This window comes from Balaenoptera borealis, assembly GCF_965194805.1.
Source record: "Balaenoptera borealis genome assembly, chromosome: 17".
In the NCBI taxonomy this organism is placed as follows: Eukaryota; Metazoa; Chordata; class Mammalia; order Artiodactyla; family Balaenopteridae; genus Balaenoptera; species Balaenoptera borealis.
In genome coordinates, this window is record NC_138876.1 from 81,787,949 (window position 1) to 81,803,257 (window position 15,309).

Genomic DNA, 15,309 nt, shown 5'->3' on the forward strand with positions numbered 1-15,309 from the left:
ATTGTACTTTTATATCATCCTTTAAAGCAGGGGTAGGCAAATTGTTGCTGTAAAGAACCAAACAGTAAATATTTTAGCTTTGGGAGCTATATAGTCTGTGTCATCCTGTCTCATCTCTGTCTTTGCAGCGTGAAAGCAGCTGAAGACAATATATAATGCATGCACTTGGAGGTGATCTCATAAATCTTTATTTATACAATCAGGAGGAAGGCTGGATTTGACCCACAGCTGCAGTATGCCAGACCTGTTTAAGGATGCCATAATTCTTTTGTTGCCTCATTATTTCAGTGTATTTTAGACTCCTTGGGAATAATTTCTGTGCAGCAATAGTAAATTTTATTTTTGGTTTCTGAATGATATCTAAATAAGAATAAAATAACGAAATACCAATTCTTGCAAATTCTTTTAACAGCACAAAAAGCTCAAACTAAAAGTTCAGTGGATGCTGGTAGACTTTTTATCTGGAGATAAAGGAAGGTCCTGAACTGAGGTGAGAAAATGGACTCTCTCATCTGAATTTCTCCTCCAAAATTGTTACCTGATAACAAGTATCAGTGACAGTTAACCACAGAGGATGAAAAGGATTATCTGGAGGTGTGCACCCACAGCAGCTCTGCAGCCCAGCAATTAAACTTTGCAGTAGTAGCCAGGTGAGGAAAATGGACCTTTTTATAAATCTAAGGTACATTATGACAAAAGGAATCTGGAATGTTAAGCCTAGGAATCTTGAGTGATACTAAATTGATCCAATTGTGGTAGTGACCCTTGCTTTCCATAAGAAGGTATACACATTCTTTCTGAAGAAAGCTTGGCTAATTTAAGCCCTCAAAACACACACAAATGAAGATTGAGCACAAAAAAACACACAAGCAAAATCCAGCGTAGGAAATAAGCCACAGTGGATGAAGGACAGTAGAAACGGAGTAGAAATATTGTCCCTACAACTTTAGATCCCCAAGTATTTTAGGTGTTATATTTATTATATAAAAATATAAAATGCTTATAAAAGGTCACATCACAAAAGCACAAAGATAATAAAATAATAGTCACCAACTTTAGTTGATTTTTCATCCTAAATTCTTCTGTCTCAAACGCATCTGTTTTCTTTTTCTTTTGGCCGTGCCGCAGGTGGGATCTTAGTTCCCCGACCAGGGATCGAACCCGTGCCCCCTGCAGTGGGAGCACGGAGTCTTAACTGCTGGACCGCCAGGGAAGTCCTCAAGTGTATCTCTTCTCCTCCACGGTACCACCATAGCCTCTCCCAGGTGGCCGTCAGCTCTCCTCTGGATTCTACAGTATCTTCCAAACTGGCCTCCTTATACCAGCTCTCAACTCCTCACCCTCACTCGCTAGAAGGATCCTAGTAGAAGGATTTTGTTTTTCAAATACGTATCTAATTATGCCACTCATTCCCCTGTGTCACAGTTACCTCCCCTCCACCTTCTCAGAATGTTTGCTAGCTGGGATGCTCTCGGGATAAGACCCGGCCAGTGTGGCTGTGCTGGGTGTTGCCTCCCCGCCCTCATGTGCTCCCTTCCATCAGCCACACCTTTGGACCACCTTCTGTGCTCGCTGTGATGTTATCTCTTCCCCCTCTTTCTCCGGGTCATGCCACTCTTCCTTCCTATGTGAGCTCATCACCATGCGCTCATGGGAGAACCCTGTACTTTCCTCCTTGGGCTGTTCTCTTTATAATATAAAATTACGTCACTTTGTAGTCCTACTTGAGACTTACTTTAAAGAATGTAACTGTGTATTTATCTGAGTGGCTCTTTTATTAAAGTCATTCTAGCTACCGACTGCAGATCCCAGGAGGGAAGGAAACAAAGAATTTTTGCCTAACATAATGCCTTGCATATTGTGGGTTTAAAAATATATCTACCAAGGAAAATGACTGAATAATCAGCATTTATGTGATGAAAACATAACTGGGCCAAGAAAATGCTACTACAGTTACTGTCACATGAATATCAGTTTGTTAAATGAAGAGATCAGTGTGGTGTGCCATGAACATAAAAATAAACAAAATGGAACAGAATAAATGGGTTCCAAATTTATTATTTTTTATTATGTATGACACAGGAAGCATCACTTGTCATTGAGAATTAAATGGGTATTAAATAAACTGATATTTACATAACTGATTTGCACTTTTTAAATGAGTACATTTAATTCCCATATATATGGCTGTAAGAAAAAAATACTCATTACTTTTGACAATAATTCAGTTCTGAAAAAATGGTCTCAACTTTCTTGCGATGACTTTGACCTTGCTGGCTGGCTGTCCTTGGCTGGTTATAACAGTAACTACATCTGTTTTCAGTCCACTGTAGACCCCAACCTACCTCTAGTTCTGGTTCCGGAGCTGCTTTTCTTTTAAGGCTTTGTTTTTTATGAACAGTTTTAGGTTTACCATAAAATTGAAAGGAAGCTGCAGGGGTTTCCCACATGACCCCTGACCCTATGCATCCACAGCCTCCGCCGTTATCAACATCACTCCCCAGAATGGTACATTTTTTACCAAGGATGGACCTACACTGACACATCACTATTCCGCAAAGTCCGCTGTGGTTCACTCTTGGTGTTGTACGTCCTATGGGTTTGGACAAGTGTATAATATCATACAGAGTATTTGCACGGCCCTAAAATCCTCTGTCTCCCACTCATCTCTCTGCTGCCACTGCACCCTGCAACCTCTGACCTTTCTACTGTCTCCATAGCTTTGCCTTTTCCAGAAGGTCGTACAGCGCGTAGAGTGTGTAGCCTTCTCAGATTGGCTTCTTGCACTTAGGAATATGCGTTTACAGTTTCCTCCATGGCTTGATAGCGCATTTCCTTTAAGCGCTAAATCATAGCTGCTGCTTTTCTAGCTGCCTGAAATATCACCATTCCTTTTCTCTCTCCATCTTCTCTCTCCTCCTAACCTAACTAACGCCTACTCATTCTTCATTACTCATGACTTGTATTTTTCTCTATTTTACATTATCTATCTCCTCTTGTAAACTGGAACTTCCTTCCTTCCACAGCAGTACACCTCGTGCCTATCACAGAGCTTGACAAACAGTAAACTTAGTATAAAAAGTGCTGAAAGGAGCGAAGGCGGTTGTCCGGTTAGAGCAGAGCACCACCCACGCCCCAAATAAGCACAGCAGGTGCTATCAGTCTTCTCTTAGGTCTTCTGAATCACTGCTTTCATAGAGCAGGTAAACATAAATTTCTGAACAGAAAGGTGAGTTGATAAATAGGCATTGCTAAATTTATGATGTCATTTTGTATCAAAAGGTCAATTATGAAGTACCCAGAATTTTTCAACTAAAAGCAGATATTTTCTGGGTTTTGCTATTTCCCTGACAGTGTTAGCTTAGTCATTTTCTAACAGTTAATAACACTTTTTGTTCGCATTTACCTCATGGGCTTTGTGTGCAAGTAATGTAATCGAGATTAGGGAGACACTATATTTATTGTTTATAAGATACATTAAATGAGGTGAGAAAAACACATGAAAGTATGATAAAGGTGAGTAATGTCATTATTTATAGTTTATTCTACTGCAGCAAACCTTGTGTCTACTACTACAACACAGAAATATCTTTATCTTCTTTTAAATTCCATACCATTAATGAAAGTCTTAGGAAATAATCTAATTTAGTTTTTAGCCCTCATACAAAACTAAACCCATGTTCATATCTCACATTCAAAGGAAGCTATTTTATTAACGGTAAGGTAATTTGAAAGGAAGTCCCATCACTATATTCCAATGTTTGCCACCATTTAGTTAATTTCAAATTCAAACTTTTGTGTTCAATTTGGTTTAAATTCCACATAAAGAAGTCTTTACTCACATGATTTTTATTTAGTCTTAATGTAGTTGTGATAGTCTTAGTTATGATATCTTTCTGACTAGAGGGAAAATATTGGTCTCACTTTTTCAATATTCCTTTTGTAAGGGGATGTGAATGGGCCTTGATACCTTATTAAGGCATTCCAACTCCCAGCCCCCCGACCTAATGAGTCATATTACCAGGAAATATGAGCCAGTCAAAGTTGATTCATCTGATGGAGACCACCGTGCAAGAGGTTGGTGACATCACAAAATAAATGAATTGGCAGACAGTCAATACACTTATATGGAGCCCCTAATTAATTTTTAAAAGATCTTTAAAAAATATTTGCTGTCTTTGTGTTAGACAACATATTATTATTCACAACTGAACGCTTGAAAACTGAAGCTTCGGTACTTGGAATCCTCACCTATGATGAGCTAGTAAATCAGCTGATGCAGAATTTCCATCCAGGCCTTCTGGCTCCAAGTCTGTAGCTCCACTGTACCTGGTTACTTTTTAATCTAGTTGAATGGTTTTGGGAAGTCATGAAGTCTATGGCTCACTTTTACATGGCATAGATTGAATCCTAGAGAAACTGACTTGGGTAAATTCTCAAAGCAAGTATTTGTCTGGGTGCAGAAGGAAGCCCACATCTCCTGATTTCATGCTCATTCCTCTATGCCAAGCAGCCCTTCTTAGTGAACTACAAACAGCCAGATATTCATCCAACACAACACCAGGAGTGCTTGCAAATGTTTCACAACAGGATTCCTGAACTTTAGAAAAATGCGATTTCAGTGCCCATTCTGTTTCAGTTTTTGTCATTTTCCTTGGTTTTGTTTTTGCTGTAATTGCTCAGATGTCACTGACAAACTGATAATATTGGATTTGTTGATGATCTAAAAATAGCCAGTAAGAAATATTGTTTCACTTTTGAATTTACTGGTTTTTGAAAAGAAAATAAGATGTTTCTTTCTGTGTTTGTTTGGTGAGGTTTACACCTACTTTTCTATAACTCTGAATCAAGAGGCATACGCATATGCACTCTGTCAAAGTATCCTCTCTCAATCCCAAATTAAGAAGGCTTTTCCACTAAATGGATTGGAACAGCATTCCCAGATGAGGTTCGTGCTGTTTCCAAAATCCCAGGAGGCCACTAAGGGTTGCAACCTTTCCTCGATGGAAAGAGGGAGCAGGTGCAACAATTGTCCTTCTTGCGAATACATCTTGACACGTCTTATAATGGGCACTCTAAGATCCCCGAGGCGGCATGTCCCTGAATTTCAGTGGGATTCCCCCCTAACCATCGGCACACGTGTGTCTCACCAAAATGCCTCAGAGAAGTTGCTACTCCCATCCCCCGAGGGCATCAATGTAGTGGATTCGAATGAGGTCCAGTGGACAGATCGGAAATCATGGTTCCTGAGCCCTGGAGCCTGGCAGAGGGCTGAAGAGGGGGTGACAGACCTGCCACAGGACGGCAGAATAAGGGTAATGTACCTCTGCTGCTTCAACCAAACTGCTTCCAATGTTCACTAGAGAGAGAGTCTGTCAGTTCAGGGGGGCATAGTGGTGCCAGGCACGTGAGGGTTCCCTCCACCAAACGCATCTGGAATAGCTCCTGGAGACCACATGTTTAAGTGACTCTGTCGTTATCCTCTGAGGCGCTCTGTCTTGTGCCCCGGCCAAACAGACAAGCTGAATAGTGATGTGCTAGAAATCACCGCACCTGCACCTTTCTGGGTGTTGGTGACACAGCTCTGAAGTCCCGTTTCGCTGCTGGCTTGCGTTTGAGGTGGGCAGAAGTCTGCCTGGTGGGTGCACTTAGATCTCACCGTCAGGAGAGCCTCTGCGCCATGTGTCAGGGAACCAGGGCGTGGGCTGGGTTCTGCTGGTTACTGAATGCGTCCGTCCCAACTCTGCGTTTCAGAAGTAGGGCTAAACCCACTGGGTGGGTCCCAGCATATGTACCACTTGGGGATTGAGCGGGGACAAAATTCCATTCATCATCTGTCTCTAGGAATCACTGGGCAGCTCGGTCACAGTGTTGTTTTGCACCTTAAGGAATTAGTGACAGCTCTGAGTCAGGGTCCAGGAACATCGAAGTGTGGCTGTTTCCTCTTCCTCGGTGCACAGTTGCCCGGTCCATGGCTTCAGGTTCTGTGGATGAAGGTCAGTCGTACGTGGATTTACAGCGTGGATTGGCAAACTACGGCTCACGGACCAAATCGGGCCCAGCGACTGACTTTTTGTGAGTAAAGTTCTGCTTGAACACAGCCATTGCCCGTCCACATACACAGTCCATGGCTTCTCTCCTGCTCTGCAGCTGCAGCCCTGAGTACTGGCCACAAAGCCTCAAATAGTCACCTTCCTACCTTGCAGAGAACAAGTTTGCTGGCATTTGATTTACAGTATATACACTTTTGGAGACGTGCAGGGTCCTTCCTTGAAGTCCTGGCCTCTGTCTTTTGAGGATCTCTGGGTTTGTGAATTGGCTCAAGTCTGAGAATTGGTTAAGGGATGGTGACATTCAAGTGAGACTTCCTTTCACCAGACCTGGAGATTTTCCGTTGTCAATTCACTTACGCTTTAGTAGACTTCCCATCTATTTAAGTCCTAGAGACACCGGGATCAACCAGCAAATGCCAAAGAGTTTTGAGGTTTAATGTGCATTCCACTCTATTGGGTTAAAAATGACGAACTATAAATTATCTAACAAGTGTCCTCTCGTATTTATTTTCTCAACATTTCATCACATTGTTTCATTTTATTGTGTTTTTGTGTTTTTATATGTTGTTCTCACAGTCTTTTAACTCTGAATACTTATTACTTGGCAGCTACAAAGAATCAACTAGTTATACATAAATTCAAGATTAAAGTGTTTTTATTTAGTAGAGATTAAAACGGAAATCCTCTTTGGACTAAAACAGTAATAATAATAATAGTAATAATACTAATGGCATATTACTAATAATACAATACCACCTACATTTAATAGAATGTAATTACAAATATTTGTTTAAATGGGTTAAGTTTAAAAAATCTTACTTTTTGGCATGCCTTTTCAGGGCCTAGAGCATGGATAACTTTGTAGTGTCTTAATTGTTTATATAAGTGAATTTGAGAGCGGTAGAAGCAATCATTTGAGACCATTAGGTACGCCCAAAAATATTATTTAAAAATTAAGTTTCTAGGGTGTGAATAAGAGAAAGAGTTAACAAATGAAGCACATTTCAATTCAAGCGACACTATTTTTTAAGAGACAGAGTGGTAGCCATTGTGCCACCGGCCAAGCCCACCAACAATTCCTGGGGAAGAAAAATAGAATCTGGGCAATAAAATAAAGTCTAACCTTTTCTGTGTGTTTTCCTCTGTGCTGAGTCTAGTTTCCCAGCTCACGGGGCACCGCGTGCAGAGGCCTCGCCTGGGCCCTTGGGACGCGAGTTCCTGGTGAGGAAATGGCCCCGGCGACACCTCGGCTGCGGGCCGCAGGCAGAGCTGCTGCACCCAGCACGGAGATCTGGAGCTGCAAGCAGCCCAACGGCGCTCCTCTGCCCGCACGCGGCGCCTCGCCTCCCTGGAAAGCAGCCGCGCCCTCAGCCCTTACGGCGCGGAACGCGCTCCCAGCGCTCCGTTCTTGGATCAGAGAGTAACGCTCGCCCTGCTTCAGAACCAGACTCGGTCTCCTTCTGTTGGTGGGAGAGACACTGGGCAGAGGGACTCTTGTTGGGGCCTGACTTGGAGGGTTGGTAACAATGGGGCTCAGATCATTTAGCTTTGCTTTCATGAAATGGAATTGGTGGATAAACCCAAGATTTTCAGCAAAATATTAACTACGCAAAGCCAAAATTACTTTCTTTCACTAGTGCTCACATAAAAAGAAATCCATGTCATATAAAGTGCCAGGAAAATAAAAGCACACAGGAAAGTATTTTATGTATCTTTCACCGTTATTTGCAACTAAGGTTCATTTTTTTTTTTGGCATACAGGAAATACACACATACATATATACAAAAAAACTATATTTGCAAATATTCCCATTAGAGGAAAACGTTTCCTTCCAGACGGTTTGCAACAGAGTTCTTTTAAATTATGCCACTGGTAATTGTTTGGTATGACTTTACTAACTAAAAATCAAATCATAAGCATTTACGAGTACCTTTATTGTCTCAGTTTTTAAGTCTCTGTGTATAAAGGAAGATTAAATTCATATTTAGCACTCAAAATAGAAAAAAATACTATCTGAACTACACTTTCATTTTCTTTTTAGAAGGCTCTTTAAATTGCTACATTTCAGGATTTTACAAAATCAGTTCATTTGTTTTTTGGCTATTTTTCTGATTTTTTACCAAGATAATAATACATATATTTTCATATAGAATGCATAATTTCTCAGATTCAAACAGTATTCATTCACTGGATTTCTGCAAGTAATAAGAGCATTATAAGGCATAATATACAGATATCTTATTCAGGAATGCCAGCTTAATCAGAGTTTTGGGAATTCATATTATGATTCTATTATTTTCCTTGGAGCAATCTATTTGGAGATGTCTCTTTATCTTTCTATCATCTATTTGCTATTTCTTTTTATTATTTTTTTTGGTCTATCTATCATCTATCTGAACAATCTATCTTCATTAGAGTTTCCTTTATTTCATTTCTCCTGATTTAGCAGTGATGCTTAAGAGGTATCATCAATGACAATCTTATCAGTAGCAGAATGAAGATTTAAAGTCCCACTGGTGAGTATGGGGGGGAACCCGTCCGTTATGGTGCATTATTCTAACATTGCTGTCTCCTTAATCCACTGATTCCTCAGGGAATTTTAAGAGGAAATTCATCAAGACTTTTTTCAACAGTGCTATCTTTATTATCAAATCCAAAGATTACACAGAATTTGGCTTGATCTCCTTGGTTTACTGATTAGTTAGAAAGGACTAAAAGGAAAGTAGTAACTGGATTGACCAGCCTTTCCCCTTCTTTCTCTGTCATCATTTTCAGCATCAGTGTTTGGTTAGTACATGGAAATAACATGAATAAGAAAGGACATGATGGGACTCCTTAGAACGTTCCTTCTTTTTGTGTTTGAAGAAGGTTTTAGTTTGAACGGAGCATCCCGTCGTACGTAGTCACAGGGGCAACGGGCTCACCTGGCGCTCGCCGACTCCGTGAGGCCCCCACCTTCTGAGCCCACCAATGCTGTGCCCGGGGGCATCACAGATGCTCTCAGGAAGGAGACAGCCCGGAGCAGCAGACACGTACACTGTGTCTCCTCTGCTCCCGTGCAAGATACTTTATCCCGCGGGGCTTCAAGTACCAAACACCAACCCAAAGACCAAAGTATTGAGAATTTCAAGATGACACCAGCAGAGGATTAAACCAAGAGCAGGGCCCTTCCGAGCACGGGACCTGCACAGTCGCCCAGGTCACAGGCCATGAAGCTGGCTCTGCCCGAGTTCCCGCAGCCCTGGACGCTGCACCGCTGACCTCTGCTTCCCCTCCCCCGCTGCAGGGTGACCTTGTCCCCAGGCCGAGCCAGGGACCGTGAGGCGCTCCTTGTGTATTCCCCTTCTCCTGGGGCTGACAACTCTCTAATGACCATCTAATACCTGAAAAACGTTACCTCATTTTTTTGTGCAGTTTTATAGCTATTTAAGGAAATATGTCAAGTCTGGTACCAGATACTCTCATGGATGAAAGCAGAAGTTGAATTAACTTTGTCATAATTTTGTCTGCAAATTCTTCTTAGCTGTGTCTTCTGTGGAGTGGGTACTAACAATTATTACAAAAACAAATCCACTTAAGAACTTTTAAGTCGTGGTGAATTATTCTATTAAATGAAGAACAACATCCTTATGTTAATTACGTTTGACACGTCTGTTTCTGAGCATAGTTTTTAAAGGAATATATTTTCTTAAATTGCAATCTGGTGCTGTACAAGAGCCTGTGATTGTAGCCTCATGTGAGAGCAGCTGAGTTGTGTATCTCATGTACTATTTCTACCTTCACGCTGATGATAAATGTTCTACATAAGGTAAAGACAGGTGACAGACGCAAAGTTTACTACACATAATAAACCACTAGACTTGAACGTTTTATTCAGTGTAGACTATTTCAACTTAACCTCCCAAACAACTTGATTTACCATCTGTGTAGCTTTTATTTCTGATCCATGAACTAAGAATATTGGGTGAAGTGGTCTTTATGCTTCTGTGCAATTCTTACATTCTCTATGTGTAACATATAAAAATACCATATTTTAGCATAGCCTATTTTAACACTTTACTTATTCCTTATCCTTTAATATGTAATGTATTCTGGAATGAATTTAGCTTCCTCTCATTACCATAGTTATGTTTGTTTAAGACTGTGGTAAGTTAAGAAGGTGAATGATGCCTGAGTACTTAAATTTCTCATAACTCAAATGAGGGCCACTGAAGTAGTCAGTTGGATTAAAATTGCTAAAATATGTCCTGCTGCTGTGTGAATTGCTAATAATTTGTGGATTAAAAGATGAGAAAAGATAAGAATAATAAGATGTAATTAAAATAACTGCTAAATATATAGTCTCACATTTTATGTTAAAATAAATTTAATCTACTTTAACATTTCTCAAAAGAACATTATACACTTGTAATAATTTCCTCTGCCCTGTATCTGCCACTCCTAGAAGATTACACAGAAAAAAATTGTTTTCTTCTCTCTGACTAAACGCACTATTGTTGCTAGGATACAACCGATTTCAGTCTTTTTAAAGTTGTTTTATAAAATTATCACTAAAATGTCTTTTTCTCAGTAGAATTATATAGGGGGCACCTCTCAAAATAGTCGCCAAATTCTCTTCACAAAAGGAGACATTTTTTACTTTAATGTGCATAATGATTAGTATAATTCTATTCTTGGAAGAGAAGGAGCTTAAGAATTTTGACTATAAATGTCCTTTTAAAAATTTATTAATTTTAATATTTTTTATACAATTACAAAGGCACATTTGTTTAATTTGCTTCTTCAGAAGAAAAATATCTAAACAGAATGTTTTTCTCCCTGGGTTCAGAGATTTACTGCCTGAATATGCTTAAAATTTTAGTGTATTGCATAGTTAAAATTACTTTTTCTACTATAAAATATTCTCATTTGAATATTAAATTCATTTATTGCCACTTTTTGATGGAAATCTGTATAAACTAATAGAGTCACTTCTCATAATACTCAAGTACGTTACTAATTACTATTCATAAATCCTTCTATCTCAGTGTTTTTCGTCAAGATATTTCTTGAGGATGTTTATTGAAAAGAAATATTTTCTTAGCATGTAAAAATGGGTATACTCTCTTTTTTTTTTTTTAATAAATTTATTTATTTATTTATTTATTTTTGGCTGTGTTGGGTCTTCGTTTCTGTGCGTGGCTTCCTCTAGTTGCGATAAGCGGGGGCCACTGTTCATCGCGGTGCGCGGGTCTCTCACTGTCGCGGCCTCTCTTGTTGCGGAGCACAGGCTCCAGACGCGCAGGCTCAGTAATTGTGGCTCACGGGCCTAGTTGCCCCGCGGCATGTGGGATCTTCCCAGACCAGGGCTCGAACCCGTGTCCCCTGCATTGGCAGGCAGATTCTCAACCACTGCGCCACCAGGGTATACTCTCTTAAATTGTGTGTTCTCCTGGAAGATCACTCATCTGGTAAAAAATTGACGTAGATATAGATTACTTTTAATGCTGTAACACGTTAGTTCCTTAGAAGGTATCGCCCATGACAGTTACGATACCTGTAGCGGATACGTTAGCACTGTTTTTGTATTTCATATAATTATTCAAAAAAGAATACTAAATAAAAGATTCTACTTTTCTTGTTGGTGTGTGTGCATGTGTGTGCATGTGTGTATGTGTGTGTGTGCATGTGTGTGTGTGTGTATGTTCTTATTTTTAAGACAACAGGAACAATACCCTGCACAAATTAGAAGCAAAATTAATATGTTGAATGGATATAGAATTAAAAAGAGGTGGATACTAAACTCTTATACTCAACAGTTTTTTGAAACTCTGAAAGAACAAATTACTTTTTTTAAAAAAATTGAAGTACAGTTGATTTACAATATTATATTTGTTTCAGGTGTGCAGCATAGAGATTCATTATTTTTACAGATTATACTCCATTAAAAGTTATTACAAGATGATGGTTATAATTCCCTATGTTGTACATTATATCTTTGTTGCTTATCTATTCATACGTAGTAGTTTGTGTCTCTTAATCTCCTACCCCTATTTTGCCCCTCCCCCTTCCCACTGGTTACCACTAGTTTTTTATATCTGTGAGTCTTTTTCTGTTTTTGCTATATATATATATATGTGTGTGTGTATATATATATATTCATTTATTTTAATTTTAAGATTCCATATATAAGTGATATCATACAGTATTTGTATTTCTCTGCCTGACATTTCACTAAACATAAGATTCTTTAGGTCCATCCATGTTGCTGCAAATGGCAGAATTTCATTCATTTTGATGGCTGAGTAATATTCCATTGTGTATATGTACCACATCTTCTTTATTCATTCATCTTTTGTTGGACACTTGGGTTGCTTCCATGTCTTGGCTATTGTGAATAGTGCTGCTATGAACACAGGGGTGCATGTGTCTTTTCAAATTAGTGGTTTTGTTTTTTCGTGATAGACACCCAGGAGTGGAATTTCTGGATCATAAGTTAGTTTTATTCTCACTACTTTTAAAAAATAATTGTTTCTAGTCTTTCTTTCTCATTTTTACCAAAGGATTAAACAGTTTTTCATAAACGCACCAATCTACAAATTTGGGGGAGCTTATTTTAAATTGTAAAACATTATAAAATCATTGGGAAACTTGGTAGAGTGATGACCTGCCAATTTTAACCTAGATGTTTGACCCTGATTCTGCTCCCCAGTTCCCATCTGCAAGCAGCTTTACTGATTAGATACATTAATATTCCTTAATGCTTTCAAAGTTCATATTTGTCTTTATAATTTTCCATGTGGATTCACAAAGGCATTTCCTATTATTTATGAAAATTTCAAGTAGTATGTTAGTTTCCTTAACTATCAAGCAAGAAAATTTACGGTTTGGAAGCTACTCCTCACCAACGAAACATGTGTGTGTGTGTGTGTTTGTGTGTGTCCTGACATACGTGTTCTAAATGTTCACACATGCCTGAGTGACAGATGGCTGCAATAACAATAAGGTCCTTTCAATAAGAAAAAGTAATTAGATTTTCTAAAAACATCCTTCCCTTCAGTGATTATATGTATAACGCCAAAAAATGTCTGATAGTCTTTCACTTCCTTCCTTTCATTTTCATTGCAGCCATTGAGAGAGGGCCATGTTGCCATGGTAATTATTTATTACTCCGAGATAAGACTTGCTGTGGTAATAACATCCCAGGCAGATTTCAGGCAATCAAGTTAGAACTGCCTATATGTGATTGTGTACCTATATAAGAAAGAGGTATTTAAAACCCTTTAATGTTGTTTAAAAAAAAATCAAATGTATTTGGTGCACTGAGAGGTCCAGCTTGATCTCCACCACTCCACTTGCAGACACATCCCTCCTTCCCATGTAGGCAAAGACGAGACAGACCATATGCTGCTTTTTGAATAAAATAGTTATCAACATGCTGCTGTCCAGCTGTCACCTGGCAGTGACTTGTTATAAAAACTGTTAGAAACAAGATGTATGATTCTGAATAATCACTACCTTGGTCAGCATCAGTCTGTTAAGTGGGCATTAGTGCTGGTTTATTCTTCCTCCCTCCTTCCTTTCTTTTCTTTTCCTTTCCTTCCTTCCTTTTTTCTTTCTTTCTCCCTTTCCTTCCTTCTCTCTTTCTTTCTTTCTTTCCTTCTTTCTTTCTTTCTTTTTCCTTCCTTCCTTCCTTCCTCTCTCCCTCCCTCTCTCTCTCTCTCTCTTTCTTTCTTTCTTTTTTTCTTTTTCTCCCTTTCCTTCCTTTCTTCCTCCCTCCCTTCCTTCCATCAAGTACAGGCGAGAAGTAGAATATCCAGATAACTACAACATGAGGCAGAACGTGATAAATGTACTGAGTTGTGGGGAGGTTCAAAGCCTTGGGAGACCCTATACATGTGGAAGGATTGGCGGAGGCCTCTTGGAGGTGGTGGCTTTAGAATTAGGTCACAATCTATGGGTTGGTCTGTGCCAGAGGCAGAAGGGCAAGAGAGATGTGAGGGCATTTCAGCAAGAGGAAATGGTGTGAACCAGTTGTGAAAAAGGGCGCTTTGTGGGGTAGTGTTTGCAGCACAGGACACATGCACACACTTGTTTTGAGTAAGAGGCGCACAGCAGAGGACGGGGAGAAAGGTCTGAGAATACAGGTCAGCCCCTGACCATGGAGGAGCTTGACCACATGGCCAGGGAATGCAGAGTCTGCTCTGAGGGCTTCATCCCTGGAAGAGCCCCACAGAGGCCCGGCGGGGTCGGCCACCCTTCAGGAGGGCACCTCCTCCGAGGGGCGTGCAGGTCTCCAGGACGCTGGTCCTCACCGGGCCCAGCCCCTGCCTCTCCGGTCTCCTCTCTGCCCGCTCGGTTCTCTCAGCCTGGGAGGGGCGGGCCCCCCAGCTCCCCCCACCAGGCCCCCCCCTCAGCTCCCCCCCCCAGCTCCCCCCGCCCCATCGGCCTCCTCGCTTCCTCCACAGCCAGTAAATGCCGACTTCTTCATTCACGTGTAGCTGCACGTCAGGCCTCGGTCATTTCCGTCTGTTGAATGGGCATGACTTTCACCTTATGCTCCCTTACTTTCTAAACATAAAATCTGAGAAAAGATTTAATAACTGGATTTCAGAACATTAATTCTCAGAAACAAGAATGATATTTTTAAAATGTAGAAAATCCCATTCCTTGAAAGTAGATGCTCTGCCTATTCATATTTACTAACATCAGGAGAGAAATGAGTTTAATGTTTTGCAAAATTTGCCGTGGATTAGAAAAGAGGAGAACATGCCCACTGTTTGCATGATAGCAGTGTAATGTTTATACCAAAACACAACAAGGGCATTGCAAGAAAGGCAAAATAGAAGCCAGTTTCACTCATAAACAGGAATGCAACAGTTATAAACAAAATATTACCAAATTGAAAGCTACCAGCATATAAACAGTATTGTGTATCACAACCAAGGTGTGATTGTGCAAGAATGCATATTTATGTTAACATTTTTAAATTAGTCAGTATAATTCCTATATTAAAAGAGAAAAGGACAAAAAAAAAAAGAGAAAAGGACAAAAAAAAAAAGAGAAAAGGACAAAAATTATATTTCATTGCAATAAATAATATGGAACACTTGATAATATTCAATATCTATTCATTAGAAGATTCAACTCCTTAGCAAAATGGGAATAAAATATAATGCCTTTTATCTGAAAAGGACATCCACTAAAAGACCAGCAATAAATACCACTTAATTATCATTTGCAGATAGATTCATTGTATTTGTTTAAATCTATAGA

At 39.8% G+C, this 15,309-nt stretch overlaps 1 protein-coding gene and 1 long non-coding RNA gene across 2 annotated transcripts in view; one reads left to right on the plus strand and one right to left on the minus strand.

Annotated features, from left to right (window-relative positions):
- Positions 1–3,936, plus strand: part of LOC309614518 (uncharacterized protein) — a 368,580-nt gene extending 364,644 nt beyond the window's left edge. Inside the window, exon 3 of the transcript XR_014236227.1 lies at positions 413–3,936. The gene's annotated coding sequence lies outside the window, so the exon portion shown is untranslated. The remainder of the gene's footprint in view (positions 1–412) is intronic.
- A 5,888-nt stretch (positions 3,937–9,824) lies between these two features.
- On the minus strand, positions 9,825–14,237 carry LOC309614529. Its single transcript, XR_014236242.1, has 2 exons — positions 13,890–14,237; positions 9,825–13,683 (listed from the first exon to the last, which is right to left on the minus strand). It is a non-coding gene; the product is annotated as an uncharacterized lncRNA (long non-coding RNA).
- Positions 14,238–15,309: the final 1,072 nt, after the last annotated feature.